Source organism: Felis catus, chromosome F2 (genome assembly GCF_018350175.1).
Source record: "Felis catus isolate Fca126 chromosome F2, F.catus_Fca126_mat1.0, whole genome shotgun sequence".
Taxonomy (NCBI): domain Eukaryota; kingdom Metazoa; phylum Chordata; class Mammalia; order Carnivora; family Felidae; genus Felis; species Felis catus.
Genome location: NC_058385.1, coordinates 69,611,113 through 69,622,557, shown reverse-complemented (window position 1 = coordinate 69,622,557; position 11,445 = coordinate 69,611,113). Strand labels below are relative to the sequence as shown.

The 11,445-nt window shown below is 41.2% G+C and overlaps 1 long non-coding RNA gene across 1 annotated transcript in view; it reads right to left on the bottom strand.

Moving 5' to 3' along the window:
- Positions 1-1,363: 1,363 nt before the first annotated feature.
- The window catches only part of LOC123383199, a 484,670-nt gene continuing 474,588 nt past the window's right edge, over positions 1,364-11,445 (bottom strand). Inside the window, exon 5 of the long non-coding RNA XR_006592690.1 lies at positions 1,364-1,474. This is a non-coding gene — a long non-coding RNA (uncharacterized LOC123383199). The remainder of the gene's footprint in view (positions 1,475-11,445) is intronic.

Genomic DNA, 11,445 nt, shown 5'->3' with positions numbered 1-11,445 from the left:
TTAGCACAGATTTGTTAAATTAATAAATGAGTTAGTGACAAATGTATACTTAATAAGTAGTAAATGAATGACTAATAGATAAACATGTAATTAAAAATTGTAGCCCTTTACTATGACATTGCTGCTTGATTAGTTATAGTCGTATCAAGTTGCTTTCAACTTCCCCAACTAAACCATCATTCATGATTCAAACGTGGGGGATATTCAAAGGTATGAAGAATACTATGAAATTTAAACAAGAGCTTGAGTCAATTGCTAGACAAAATTAGATTAGAAAAACACAATTATGTCAAAACGACTCATTTAGATATTTAAGGTTATCCCAAATTTTCCCATAGTTCCTATCTCTACTCTGCTATCCTTTCTATTTTTTTTTTTGTAGCTTTTTAAATGTTTATTTAGTTTTGAGAGAGAGAGACAGAGTGTGAGCCATGGAGGGGCAGAGAGAAAGGGAGACACAGAATCTGAAGCGGGCTCCAGGCTCTGAGCTGTCAGCACAGAGCCCGATGTGGGGCTTGAACTCATAATCTGTGAGACCATGACCTGGGCCAAAGACGGACACTTAACCGACTGAGCCACCCAGGCGCCCCTGCTATCTTCTCTAAATCTTACACAATCCATACAGGAACAATTAATTTTTTATGCTTCTCCAAATGTTCATTCATTCATTCATACATTTATTCATTCATAAGACAAATACTTAACGTAGCTGGTCTAGGCTAGGCATTGTGCCATTTCATGACTCACTGTCTTAGGACACTCTCTGCCTTGAATATGTTTCTCTACCTGCTCATATGACACATTCTAACACATATTTTAAGACTCATTTAACTATCTTCACATTAGTTAAAACTTCTACCCTGCACAGAATGAGATGTTCTCTTTTTCCTCTGGGATCACATAACATTCCTCCTATATCTCAGTAAGAATTTTTGAATTTTTGCTAAATTCGTTATTTGTTTTCATACTTTTCTCCTTCACTAGATGGTGACTCCTTCAGTGCAGGAATTTGTAGTGATCAGATCTGTGTATTCAAGTGTCTTGCATAGTCTCTGATATCAATAGCACATGTTTGCTGTAGGCATATTCAGTGAATGCAAATACGAATATGCAAACATGTGGATGTTCAGTGACCCATTTTGCAGGTGAGAAAACAGGCTTTCAGAGGATCCTAGCAAGCATAGATCTTGGGCAACAACCTGGATACTCTGAGTCTTATGCTGGAAATAACCCACAGAACCCAGCTGTCCTCTTAGTATTCCCTTGGGTGATGTTCCCCTACCCCTTGCCCCTGTCACTTTTGAGAAAGGCGTGGTCATCCCGAAATGGGGTGGTAACTTATTGGTAGAACCAACCCTGTAGTGTTTGCCACTCACCTAGATGATCATGTGTGTGTAGCAATCTGCGGATTCATCTTTTCCGTCTTCTGTGGGTGTCTGCTCACAGGCAGCACCTGAACAACAACAGGGCCAACCTAGGGAGCGGAAGAGGGCATTTTCTAGTTCTGAACATAGATAAGCATCACACACTTTTTCCTCCTAACAGTAGTGGCCTCAAAAGTTCCAACGTAAAAGAAGAAGGCAAAGAGGCCCACTGCAGTGTGTGAAAATTTAGAGCAAACCTTGCTTTTCTCAGGACCCTGTTTCCCTCCTCTGGAAATTCACGCTTTCATACTTGTAGACAAGTATTACACGTGCATCACCCTATTACACACAGTGCCTGGCTCATCATAGACATTCAGTAAATTTTAGCTTCCTCTTTTTCCCCTCTAACTCTAGGTTCAATAAACTAGAAAAAGCCTCACTTGACTCCGAGATTTGCTTTTCAAACTAGCTTATTTCAGACTATAATTATATGATCTAACATTGTAACCATGTTTACTATTGCTGTGGGTGAAGCATTTTGACTTTTTTTTCATAAGAACTCTGCTTTTGTTTTTGGCCTATTTCATAGGAGCAAAGCTGAGACTGAGGAAGGTCAGATGACTTTTTACTCAACAGACGTTGATTCAGCATTCATTCTCAAAGTATTTATTAAGTACCCACTGTATACTATTAAATATGATGAGGTTGATCATGGGGCCAAAGCAGTGTTCTGGACTAAGCTACCTTGCGAGACTCTGGGAAACCTCTTTGAGAAAGTGACATTTAAATTCAGGTTTGGTTGTGATTACACACCCAGGAGAGTATGGCCGAGTTGGGATATGAACCCATGCCTGCTTGACTCAAGATCCTGCTCTCTCACAAATTCTGGTCCCAAATCATGAAAGCCAACTTTCATCCCTACCTAACTGCAATTGTTATGGTATGACACATAGCCCGGTGGCCTCAGATGCCTAGTGGACCTATTAGTGGATTCTTTGTGCCAGACCTAGCTAAAATGCCAAAGCCTACGTACCCATCATGTCTGGCTTAGTACAAAGTCATCGACAAAGAGAAGCAGTTACAGCAGTTAAGAGCAATAGGTCTGACCACAACATAAGGACAAAGTTTGTTTCCCTAAAGCAGAATAAACCATTTATGGAGCAAAAGCCTACACAAGCAGTGAATGGAAGAGACAGGAGGGGCTTTAGTGTTCTAGCTTTCTCTATTTATAGATGTAGATATTGAGACTCAAGAGAAGTTACAATGACCCAATCAGTGTCATTCAGCCAGATAACAGCAGAATTACGATTGGGATCCAGCTCTTCTGGAGTGCCCAGGCGGCTCAGTCAGTTAAGCGTCAGACCTCAGCTCAGGTCATGATCTCACGGTCCGTGAGTTCGAGCCCTGCACCGGGCTCTGTGCTGACAGCTCAGAGCCTGGAGCCTGCTTCAGATTCTGCGTCTGCCTCTCCTCTGCTCACGCTCTGTCTCTCTCACTCTCAAAAGTAAATAAACATCTAAAAAATTTTCAGTAAATTTTTAGTAAAATTATAGTAAAAATATAGTAAAAATTTTAGTAAAAAAAATTTTTAGTAAATTTTTAGTAAAAATTTTTAGTAAAAAAGTTTAGTAGATAAACATCTAAAAAATTTTTTTTCTAAAAAAAAAAAAAAAAAGGATCCAGTAATGGATTCTGAATCCCAGTACTGAGAAGAAACCTGATGTAGTGTCAAACCATGGGCTGTGGACTCACATCTGACACTAGATCCAGACTCTGTCCTTTACTAGTTGTGTGACCTTAACTTTTCAGTCTACGAGATTGCCTATCTCAAAGCACGTTTTCAGGCCACTCTACGTATTTTTACCTCATTCTCTTTGACTTAATGCCCTATGTTCATTCATAATTTTCCCAAATATGTGACATTGATTAGTTTTACATGGAGAATATGTATTGTTGTGAGAGAAATTGAAATGAAAACACCATCAAGTCCCAACCAGTGTTCTGCTTACATTGAGTAATATTTAATAACTAGAATTTCAGGACAGCTGAAAGAGTTTGCCCACACCCCAAACCAATGTGACAAGATTTGACTCTTACAGCCAGCTCAGGGCAGAGATGACTGCAAATACAGAGAGCAGAGGGAGACATGAGAGGGTTGCAAAACTCACCAATGCCAAACATTTGACCCATAAGGTAGAAATGGGTAATGCAAGTGAAGAAATGGCTTAGCCTTGGTGTTTTTAAAGTTGGGGGGACACTATTGGCCTTTCAGGAAGGACATTTCCTCATGGCATAAAGGTTCTACTGGCTAGACAATGTTTATCTTCCTTGTTCCTCCCAGATACACTGGTGTTCCAGTCGTTGGAATGGGCTGAGAGCCTCACTCTCCATTTTTCAAATGCTTCCTGAGATTGTACCACTCCTGACTGTAAACCACTGGGCTTGTTAAGAGAACCCAATGACCCTGGTAATTCAGCTTCCTGGACTCAAATCCCAGCTTAGTGAACACATAGCTTTGTGACCTTGGGCAAGGTTACTCAACCTCTCTTATTCTCCAATTTCCTCATCTTTAAAATTTTTTAAATTTAATGTTTATTTATTTTGAGAAGGAGAGAGAGACAGAGCATGAGCAGGGGAGGGGCAGAAAGAGAGGAAGACACAGAATCCGAAGCAGGCTCCAGGCTCAGAGCTATCAGCACAGAGACCAACACAGGGCTCCAACTCATGAGCCACTAGATCATGACTTGAGCTGAAGCTGGACACTCAACAGACTGAGTCACCCAGGCTCCCCTAATTTCCTCATCTTTAAAACAGAGGCACTAATAGTATGTATCTCATAGGGTTGTTATGAGAATTAAGTGAAATAATTTACATGAGATTTAGAACCCAAACCCTATTAATTAAAAATGCATACATTTATTTTTATTATGCTTTCTGCTCTCGACTTCTAACTGTAAGAGTGCAAGCAGGGGTGTTTTACTCATCACCCATAAAAGAACAGTGATTAGGACTAGTAGCTTTTTAGTGGCCTGAGACCCCAAAAATAAATATAGAGCTCCAAAAATTGAAAATAAAAATGAAGCATTAAAAATTAATAGATGTTAATAGAATTTCTATCACATGTAATATCACGGTTAATTCAATGCAACCCAATTTTGTTGACATTAAAATATAGCTTAGATCACAAGAACATATAGAAAAAAAATATGAATCAAACTCAAAGTACAATTCTTTCAAATATTTTTAAAGGAAAATGAAGCTGCAAACAGAACTCCAGTATCTTCTTTCCAGTTTCTCAGGCCAGTCTTGGCTCCTCCCTGATACCATTCTCTTCTGCCCACTTTTTCTCACACCTAGAGCCTGGCCACTTCACCTAAGCTGCTTGCTCCCTGGTCCAAGCCTGCACTCTTGTCACGATTGTTTAACGGTGTCTTCACTGGCCTTCCTGCTCCCACTTTTGCCCTGAAATAATCCCATGTAAACCTGAGTTAGATTATATCATCCTCTGTTCAAAACATCCAGTCCCCTCCCCCCCTCCCCCCACCACACCTGGTGGCTTCTGTTCCTTCTTAGTGAAAAACCAAATCCCCACTTACAGAAGAACCTCTTGTTTCTTACTGTTCCCCTGACCTCATTTCCTTTCACCTTTTCCCTTGGTCAGTGTTCCCCAGCCATACTGGCCTCCAGACATGCCAAGCACATGTGTGCCTCAGAGTCTTTGCACTGGTTGGATCCCTTCCTGGAACGTTCCTCCCCCAGTTTAGCTTGGCCAACTTCCTCACCTCCTTCAAGTGTTTGCTCAAACATGACCTTCCCGGTGAGATTTCTATGGACATTCTATCAATATTATAATCCCTCCTTTAGCACTTCTGACTTCCTCCCATGAAACATCTTCTGACATAATATATAATTCACTTGTTTTCTTTATTGTCTGCTCACACTAGAAGGTGATTCCAAGTAGAGCAGTGTGTTTGTAATTTTTGTAAACGTTGGGATGCCAGAGGACTAAGAGAGTGCCTAGCACACAATAGGTGCTCAACAAATACTTGTTAAATAAATGTGTCAATGTGCGATGTGAGTACATTTTATTAGGCTTGATATGACATGGGTTCTGCCACTAAGAGAGGAGTGCTTAATGAAATGTTTACCAGAGTTTTAAAATATTCTTAAAATATCCCATGCAAGTTTTCCTGCCTGTATCTTACAGAAACCCCTGGAATTTAGCCTGTACAGGACCTCCTGTAAACTGATCTATTAGTTCAGCTTCCCAAAGACTCAAATGTCCAGGCTGTTTTATGCCTCTTTACCTTTATCTGTGCTGTTAACTTCTCTCTGGAGTTTTCTCCCCTGTCCCCCTTCTTTTGCTTCCATTCGCACGTACACTTTAGGACTCTGAGGATTTTCCTTGAGAGGTTTCTGCAAATCCCCCTGTTGGCTTAGGTGTTCACAGTCCTCAGTTCTTCAGTCCCCACTGCATTTACTCTGGCTTTGCATTTACTATATGACTTTGAAATTATTTCCTCCCATGTTCATTTCTCCTCCTGGATTGCAAACTCCTAGAGAAGGGCCCAACAATAAGTGCTGAGGTTGCACAGAAGATAAAGGCAAAGCATGTGATGATGGAAGACTTGCTAAGAAGGTAAGTTCCAAAAGCCAGTCTCCTTTCACGTGGGACCCATGATTTTCAACCTAGACTATTCAGAGATCGATGTTGTTATAGAAGAATGGGGACTTGGGTATCAGGCTGACATGACTTTGAATCCTGGGTCCCTAATAGCCAGATGTGTGTCTTGAACAAGTCTTTGAGCTTCAGTGTTCTCATCTGTATAGTGGGGATAATAGTGCACAACTTCTGTAAATCAGCCAGCACAGAGTAGATGCCCAATACAAGCTGATTCCTTCATTCCCTTCTCAACTCTGGGAAGGAAGTGAAATAGTTTCTTCTTGGTGCCCATTCATCTTCCCCCAGTTGGGGCACAGAAGAACTAGGGGTAGAGCTGCCTGACCTGGGGGAAGGGCTGTCAGCAGTAGGCGTTGTTAGATGTGGTAGAGCTTGCTGACTTCCTCCTGGGGGCCCAGTTAACAACTGGTATGTTCCTTGATAGTTAAGTTCAACTTTCGCTTCTTAGCTCCTAAGAGAATTGACTGAAAGTTAAGTCTGTATCAAGTGGAGGATGTCTTTGCCAGATCTTCATCCTTGCCAGCTTCATCCCAGCTCTTCCCGGTCCACATCCAGGGATCTGAAGGCTGCCGTTGGTCCTCCTCCAGCAACACTGATAGGCAGGGACACCTAGACCTGCCACATAGTGAGCCCTGTAATGTGCCAGGAGCAGTGGTAAAGATTTTAATACAGTGGGCTCTCCCTGGATCTTCAGGGCAACCCCATGATAGAGAAGGGATGCTGTGATCATTGCTATGTTGTCTGTGATCAGGTTTAGTGAGCTTAGGTCACCTGCCTTCCCAGTCCCAAGCCATGGTACTCACATGTCAGCACCAATTGTCTTTCTATTACAAGGATTTGCAATTCATAATCATGGGGTTTCATTTTCAGGCACATGTTTAACCCATGATTTTCTAAGCGTTCATTCTACCAACAATGGAGAAAATCAAAAAAGAGAGCAAAGGTGAGCCTTTTATGTTGTAGGCTCTCCTAACCCTTTTTCTTCAGTTTCCCAAGTAAGGCTATAAGGATGAAAATAGTGACCACATGGCACAGAAGGATTTGATTAATCTAACTTTTTTTTTTACCGTTTATTTATTTTTGAGAGAGAGACAGAGTGAGAGAGAGCATGAGTGGTGGGGGGGAGTGGGGGGCAGAGAAAGAGTGGGAGACAGAGGATCTGAAGCAGGCTCCACACTGAGAGCAGATCCCGATGCGGGGCTTGAGCTCACACACTGCGAGATCACGACCTGAGCCAAAATCAGACACTTAACCAACTGAGCCACCCAGGCACCCCTTGATGAGTCTAACTTTGGTGGTATGAGATGAACTTTTTTTCCCCTAAGGATAGAAAGACTATAACATAGTGGTTAAATACATGGACTCTGAAGTCCAATTTTCTGGGTTCATTCCTTCCTTTCACCTGTGCTACTCTGCTGCAACTGTCTTTCATATGGGTTCAATGGCCTCACTGCCATACTGTTTAATTTCCAGTTTTACCTTCTTGGTTTCTTTGCTGCATTTAATGTGGTTGACCACTTATTCCTTAAAACTCTATTCCTCTAGCTGTCATGATACCACACACATTGGCTCTTCCTTTAGTCTTTCCTCTCCATAGTCCTTTCTTCCTTCATTCCCCTTTAAATATTAATGTTTCCCAAGGGTATCTTCTCACTACACTTATCTCCTGAGTCTACATACTTTCTCCAGCCCAACTCTTTGAATTTCACTTAGTTTGGCAATTCCACGTCTTGTTTTCTGAGTTGATCTGTTCTCAGTCCCCAAACCTAAATGTCCAAGTGTCTGATGGATGATGCTTTCTGGTTTCCTCCCATGCCTCCAAAGGCAACATGTTCTAAGGGAATTCATCATCAGCCTAACTATACATAAGTTTCCTCCTTGTATTCAATCTAGAAACTGAAGAGTCATTCTTGGTTCCATCTCCTTTCACATGTATCCATAATCCATTGCCAACTCCCATGAGTTGTGTTCCTAAACATGTTAACTTTTTTCCTCTTTTGTCTTATCTCTATGATGTCTATGTACCTCAGACCCTCAGTATCTCTCACATCGGCTTTGGCAATGATTTTCTTCTATCAGTCAGTCTGACCCATAGGTCATACACCCCTGTGTAAATGTGAATCTGGTGAAGGAAGGGCCACAGGAACTCTTACACCAACCAAGCTGGTATAACATCTAGGGTAATTAAAGCCTTGCATAACCTTTCACCCAGCAATATACCCCAGAATATGTTAGAGATACTCCACATATATACACAATGAGAAACATATAAGAATGTTTAGAACAGTGTTGTTTAGGGGCAAAATATGGAAGAAAGAAAGGTTCATCTGTAGGAAAGCATATAAATAAACCATGGCATATTCATACAATGAAAAATAATATTACAGTCAAAATGAATGATCTGAAGAAACATCTTCATTGCCAATCTTGGAAAAAGATTGAGTTAAAAAAAGCAAGTTGTAAGAAAATTTTAATCATTTGATACCATTTATATAAAACTGAGAAACACAAAAACAATTCTATAATCATTTATGTATATATAGAAATCAGCACTAGTATTAAATCATGCATGAGAATGACAACTATCAAAGTCATAAAGTGGTTACGGTTAAGAGGGTGATGTGTTAGAAGCAGAGCACATAGTATGTTTAAACCATATCTATAATGTTTTCTTAATTTAAATAATCTTGGCAAAGTATGACATTTGATTAAGCAGGGTAGTGAGTATATGACTTTTATATTATTCTCTATAATTTTCTCTATACTAAAGCATTTTTATAATTGAAAAAAAATCTGACAATGTCTCTCCCTTGCTTAAAATATTTCAGTGGCCTCCAACTGGCTACCAAACAACATCCAAATTCCTTAATGGAAAGTCTTTCCTAACTTGGAGCTTGTTGACTTATGATGGGTATTTGTCATTGTTTTCTGAAAGATATTTCCTCCTTGTCAACAGAGCCTGACTTCCAGTTGGGTGTCCATGTGGTTCTATGGAAACTGACACCAAAACTCAGTTCCAAGTTTGGACCATGTGATCTTGGCTTAGTCAATCAGCATATTCCCTTCCCTTCACTTAGCGCCTATTTCAGGGATGGTCACATAAATTAAGTCGGTTTAGAAAGAGTGGATATCAGTGTTTCTGATGAGAAACATCAAGCAAAATGCTTTACTCTTCTCTATTTCTTTTTAAAATTCTTTTTTTAAAATGTTTATTTATTTTTGAGAGAGAGAGACAGAGACAGTGTGCGAATGGGGGAGGGGCAGAGAGAGAGGGAGACACAGAATCTGAAGCAGTCTCCAGGCTCTGAGCTGTCAGCACAGAGCCCGACGCGGGGCTCGAACTCATGGACGGTGAGATCACGACCTGAGCTGAAGTTGGACACTTAACCGACTGAGCCACCCAGGCACCCCTATTCTTCTCTACTTCTATTTGCTTTTTTGTTAGGTAAGGTAGGCTGCTGTAATAGCAAGTACAACAAATGCGACACCAAAAACAAAAATATATAAGGGCTTAAACATGATGGCCCTGCCAACTTCAATAGATAGCTTTCACTGACATCAAGCAGGAGTCTGGGAAAGAGTGCAGGGCTTGTGTCTGGGAGCCTGTACGGGCAAAGTCTGCAAGCAGTGAATATCGCTGTGGCTCACATCCCATCGTCTAGAACTGTTGCATAGCCATACCTGGTTTTACACAGGCTGGGAAACGTAGACTACTTATGTACCTGGGAAGAAGAAGACAATCGGTTTGGAGAAGAACCAGATTGTCTTTCACAGGTATGAAAAAAGGAAGTATTTAGGATATGGAAGCTAACAACAGCCACTTGCCTTTGAGGCAAGTCAGATTAAGAAAGAAGTAGAAACTGTGAGCCAGGAGTGACACTGAAAGAAATCAGGCCTTGGAGAACATTTGTTCCGCCCAGCGTGAATTTATTGAATGCCTACCCTAACACAGGCAGTTTACCAGGTATCAGGAGGATAGCAGTTGAAATAGAAAACTCTGGCTACCCGTGGCTTCCATTCCAGAAGGGCTAGAACTACTGGACCAAGTCTAACTGGAAACCTGCTATGTCTCTAGATAGTTCAGTGATGTGAGCCAATACGTTCCCTTTACTACTCCAACTAGTTTGTTCCTAGTGTCCTGTTGTTTTCAACTAAGAACGTCCTTCCTTACATACAACTTCCATCTTCTCATCTCCGGCCAAGCAAAATAGCTCTTCCCTGCATACCCTATGACATTGCTCATTCAACTTTGTGCCCAATTTCCCCTCAATTTGAAATGCCCTCCTATCCATGCTCAAAGTTACATATCTTAATTGCTGTAGACATAGAGTTTGAATTATGGACTTCTAAAAATACGTTCTTCATTCTTTCTTTCCTGCCTAGATCAGGTATTTTTTCTGTCATATTAAAGGGATGCAACTCTGTGTGTGAGACTATTTATATGTATTTGCGAATACTATAAAAAAAATCAGGGGCCTCAGAGTTGTCTTAGTTGGCATGGGCTGTTGTAACAAAATCCCATTGGCTGGGTGGCTTATACATGTTTCTCACAGTTTGTTCGAGGCTAGGAGTCTGACACTCTAAAGTGTCAGCATTGTCTGGTTCTGGTGAAGGCTTTCTTCCTAGCTTGAAGATGGATACCTTCTCACTCTACGCTCACAAAGCCTTTCCTTGGTACATGAGCACAGACGCAGAGGTCAGGGGAAGTCTCTTTCTCTTCTATTAAGGCCACCAACGAAGGGCACCTGGGTGGGTCAGCCGAGCATCTGACTCCTGATTTTGGCTCAGGTCATGATCCCAGGGTCCTTGGATCGAGCCCTGCATTAAGCTCCACACTTATCGAGGAGCCTGCTTGGGATTCCTCTCTCTCTCTCTCTCTCTCTCTCTCTCTCTCTCTCTCTCTCTCTCTCTCCTTCTCCCCTGCTTGTGTTCTCCCTCTCTCTCTAAAAAAAAATAAGGCTGCTAATCCTATTGGATAAGGACTCCATCTTATAACTGACTTCATGTAACCTTAATTAACCTCCCCAAACCTCTACCTCCAAATGTAATCACTTGAGGGTTAGGGCTTCAACATATGAATGTTGGTGATGGGGGCACAATTCAGTCAACAGTAAGGGTCTAGCATTCTACAAAAACATTTTGAAACTGTTATGTAGAGATGCTTCTCAAATTTAGTGCTCAAACCTGTAATATCAGATCAGCTGGGAGCTTGTACAAAATGCCAGTTCTGAGGCTACACTCCAGAGCTCCTGAATCAGAATTCCTGGGGGTAGAGCCAAGGAACTTGTATTTTCACAACTTTTCCACATGACTTTCATGTGTTCTCAAGTTTGAGAATCACTGACTGTGCTCTACAACACTATTTCCTTAATGAGATTTTTTTTTGAGTAAACCTGTTTC